Source organism: Papio anubis, unplaced genomic scaffold (assembly GCF_008728515.1).
Source record: "Papio anubis isolate 15944 unplaced genomic scaffold, Panubis1.0 scaffold476, whole genome shotgun sequence".
Lineage (NCBI taxonomy): Eukaryota > Metazoa > Chordata > Mammalia > Primates > Cercopithecidae > Papio > Papio anubis.
The window spans coordinates 19,108-24,246 of record NW_022164950.1 but is presented as its reverse complement, the minus strand read 5'-3'; positions in this window follow the sequence as shown (position 1 = coordinate 24,246).

Genomic DNA, 5,139 nt, shown 5'->3' with positions numbered 1-5,139 from the left:
GCTCTGTCATGGCAACCTGACAACAGAGACCACACAGACAAAGACTTGACCTGCAGTTTATCTGAATCTTGGCAGAACTCCTTGTGATCTCAGTATACAAGAGGATAAGAGGTCCCTTTTGTTTTGATGTCATCCTTTTTGGTGTGTGAAACAAGGACCACAGGGAGCTGGCACCTTTGGCTACTCTTCTTTTCACTCTCCACGTAAGTAATAAACTGTCTGAATCTTAAAAGTGCTCATGGTGTCTTTTTTATTGGCGAAGTCTGTCAGGCCTTAGCCTTTTCTCACACTTCACCAAATTACTTTTGCATCTTTGTCAGAAGTCAGTTGGATGTATTTGTGTGGGTCAGTTTTTTCTAACAGCTTTACTGAAGTATGATCGGCATCCAATAAACTGCACATATTTTAAGTGTACAATCTCACTTTGACCCTCAAAGGGTCTCACTTTGTTACCCAGGCTGGTGTGCAGTGGCACAAACACAGCTTACTGCAGCCTCGACCTGTTGGGCTTAAATGATCCTCCCACCTCAGCCTCCCAAGTAGCTGGGACTTATAGGCATTCACACCATGGCTGACTAATTTTTAAAAAAATTTTAGTACAGACAAAGTCTTACTATGTTGCGCAGGCTAGTCTCAAACTCTTGAACTCAAGCAATCCTCCCACATTGGCCTCCCAAAGTGCCTAGGATTACAGGCATGAGCCACCTTGCCTGGCCTATTTTGTGTTTTTTAAGAATTTATGTTTTGCCTGGGCACAGTGGCTCATGCCTATAATCTCAGCACTTTGAGAGGCCAAGGCAGATGACTCAAGGTCAGGAGTTCAAGATCAGCCTGGCCAACATGGTGAAAATCTGTCTCTACTAAAAACAAAAAATAGCCAGGAATAGTGGCACACACCTGTAGTCCCAGCTATCTTGGTGAGGTGGGAGAATCCTTTGAACCTGGGAGACGGAGGTTGCAGTGAGACGAGATCGTGTCATTTCACTCCAGCCTGGGCAACAGAGCGAGACCCTAACTCACAAACAGCAACAACAAAAAACAAAAAAAAGAATTTATATGTTTTGATTCATAGATTGATTGAATCATACATCAATTTTTTTCTGACTTCTTTTACTGAGCATAATTATTTTCAGATTCACCTATGTTAGTTTTATTTTTTGTTGTATTTTTTTTTTTTTTTTTTAGAGACAAGGTCTTGCTACTGCCCAGGTACCATCTTGGCTCGCTGCAACCTCCGCCTTTCCGGGTTCAAGTGATTCTCCTGCCTCAGCCTCCCTAGTAAGTGGGACTACAGGTGCACGCCACCACGCTCAGCTAATTTTTGTATTTTTAGTAGAGACAGGAGTTTCACCATGTTGGCCAGGATGGTCTCCATTTCTTGACCTCGTGATCTGCCCACCTCGGTCTCCCAAGATTGCTGGGATTACAGGCATTGAGCCACCACACCGGCCACCTATATTATTTATATATATATATATATATATATATATATATATATATATATATATATATATGTGTATCTCCAATAGTCCTTTTCTTTTTTTGCTGAGTAGTATTTTGCTGTATGACTATACCACAATTTGTTTATCCATTTACCTATTGATACACATTTGGGCTCTTTCCAGTTTGTAGCTATTGCAAATAAAGCGTCTATGACCATTTGTATATAAAACTGAAGTGCAGTGGTGTGATCCCCAAGATGAAGTGCAGTGTCGTGATCTCGGCTCACGGCAACCTCTGCCTCCTGGGTTCAAGCGATTCTCCCACCTCAGCCTCCTGAGTAGCTGGGACTACAGGTGTGTGCCACCATGCCTGACTAATGTTTGTATTTTTAGTAGGGATGAGTTTTGACCATGTGGGTCAGGCTGGTCTTGAACTCCTGACCTCAAGCAATCCACTTGCCTTGGCCTCCCAAAGTGCTGGGATTACAGGCATGAGCCACCACACCCGACCTAAATGGTATTTTAAAATTTCAATTTCAATTGTCAATTACTAGTATATATAAATGAAATTTTAAAAAACATTAATGATGTAGCCTGCAACCTTGCTAAACTCACTTTTAGTTCTAGAACTTTTTTTAGATTGTAACTGGTTTTCTGCATATGAGCAATTATATCCAAGTAAAGAGAGTACTTCTTTATCATTTGTGAGCTTTTATTGTATTTTGTTGCCTAATTTCTCTGGCCAGACCCTCCAGTACAATGTGTGCTATGGTCTGGATGCATCCCCCAAAATTCATGTGTTGGAAACTTGATGCCTAGTTGCAGCAGTGTTGGGAAGTGGGACCTTTTGGGAGATGTTTAGGTTTTGAGGGCTCTGCCCTCTCAATGGATTAATGCCATTATAAAAAAGGGCTTGTGGGAGTGGGTTTGTGCGCTTCTGTCACATGAGGACACAGCATTCCTCTCCTCCAGAGGATGCAGTGTTCGAGGCATCATCTTGGCAGCAGAGAGGTCAGGCTCTAACCTGCTGGTGACTTGATCTTGGACTTCACAGTCTTCAGAGTTGTCAGTAATTAATTTCTGTTCTTTATAAATTACCCAGTCTCAGGTATTCTGTTATAATGGCACAAAACAGACTAAGACAATGCTGAATATAAGAGGTGAGAACAAACATCCTTGACTTGTTACTGATTGTATATGGAAAGCATTCAGTCTTTCACCATAAAGTTTGTTAGGTATAGGATTTTCACGTATGTGCTTTAATTGGTTGAGGAACTTTCCTTCTACTCCTATATTGCTGAGAGTTGTTATCAGCCATAGATACTGGTTTTGTCAAATGACTTTTCTGCCTCTATTGAGATGAACTCATGGCTTTTCTTTGTTAATTTATTAATATGGTCAATTATATTGATTGATTTTCAAATGTAAACCAACCTTGCATTCCTGATATAAACCACACTTACACATGATGTATTATTATTTTTTTAATTTTTATTTTTTGTGGGTACATGGTAGGTGTATGTATTTATGAGGTACATAAGATGTTTTGATATGGTCATGCAATGTGAAATAAGCACACCATGAAGAATGGGGTATCCATCCCCTCAAGCATTTATCCATTGAGTTGCAAACAATTCAATTACACTCTTTAAGTTATTTTAAAATGTACGGTTATTATTGACTATAGTCACCCTGTTGTGCTATCAAATAGTAGGTCTTAGTCATTCTTTCTACTGTTTTTTTGGACCCATTATTTTTTTATATTCTTATATTGCTAGATTCAATTTGCCAAGATTTTGTTTGGAGGTTTTTGTTTCTATGTTCATGAGAGGGTATTGGTTTGTAGTTTTATCTGTCTTGCTTCAGTATCATGGTAATGCTGTCCTCATAGAATGAGTTAGGAAATATTCCTTCCTTTCAGTTTTCTGGAAGAGTTTGGGTAAAACTGATGTTATTTCAAACCTTAAGTTTTTGGTAGTGATAACCGGTGTAAACATCTGGGTCTGGAGTTACTAAACTGGAGTTTACTAGTGAGAAGCTTTTTAACTACAAATTCCATTTCTATGGTAGGTTTAGGGGTATTCATTTTTGTGTGTTTGTCTGTATGTGTGTGTATGTATCTCTATACATACAGATAGATAGGTAGATAGATAGACAGAGATAATGATATAATCTCCTTTAACGAGCTTTAGTAGTTTATATCTTTCAAGCAATTAGCCTATCTCATCTAAGTCCTCAAATTTATTGCTAAAAATGTGTTTACAATATTCCCTTATTAACCATTTAATATTTGTAGAATCTGTGTTAATATTTTTATCTCATTTATGACATTGGTAATTTGTGTCTTCTGTTTGTCCTGATCCACATAGCCAGAGTTTTGTCAATTTTGCTTATTATCTGAGAGAATCAGATTTTCGTTTCATTAAATTTCTGTAATGATTTTCTGTTTTCTATTTTATTGATTTCTACTTCTTACTTTTTGCTTAATTTGATCTACTTTCTCAATTTGTTAATGTGGAAATGATGTCATTTATCTGAAATCTTTTTTTCTTACATATGAATGTAGTGTTATAAATTTTCCACTATATACTGCTTTATGGTATCTCATATTTTGATATATTGTATTTCCATTTTCATTCAGTTAAATATGCCTCTCAATTCCACTTTTGATTTTTTTTCTTGGATTCATGTTTTACTTATAAGTATGCCATTTAGCTTCCACATATTTGAGTATTTTCCAGCTATCTTTCTGTGTTTAGAATATAATTTAATTCCATTGACATCAGAATACATACTTTGTATGACTTGAATACATGTTTTGCTTCATGTATTTTGAAGCTTTGTCAAGTACACAAACATTTAGGACAGTTATGTACTGTTGATGGATTGACCCCTTTGTTATTATCATCCTACCGTGATATTTGCTGCTTTGAAATCTACTTGTCTGTCACTAATAAAGCCATCTGTCTTTCCTGTATCTGGTGTTAGCATTAATTAACTAGATCTATTAGTTTCCCGTGGCTACTATAACAAATTACTGAAATGCTGGTGGCTTAAAAAAATTTCTTCTCCCATGGTTCTGGAGGTGAGAAGTCTGAAATCAAGGTATAGGTAAGACCACACTTCCATCATAGGGTCTAGGGGGGAATATATTCCTTGCCTCTTCCAGCTTCTGGTGACTGTCAGCATTCGCTGGCTTATGGCCACAGCTCTATCTCTTTCTCTGTTTCACGTTCATATTGCCTTCTCCTCTGTGTTAGTGTAGCTAAATTAGCTCTCTTTCTCTCCTATAAGGATACGTGTGATTGCATTTAGGGCCTACTGGACAAGTTCCTCTCAAAAGCCTTAAGTTAATCACATATTTTGACATGTAAGGTAATATTTACAGGTTCTGGGGATTAGAACATAAACATATCTTTGGGGCCACTATTGAGTTCACTACACATGGTATGTCTTTCTCCATCACTTTATTTTTCACTGGTTTGTGTATTTAAAGTGTGTTTGTTGTGAACAGCATACACTTAGGTCTTGCTTCTTTATCCAGTCTGATGGTCTTTTTCTTTTTCTTTCTTTTTTTTTTTTTGAGACAAGGTCATGTTCTGTCCCTCAGGTTGTAGTGCAGTGGCCTGATCATGGCTCACTGTAGCCTCGACCTCCTGGGTTCAAGCTACACACACACACACACACACACACACAC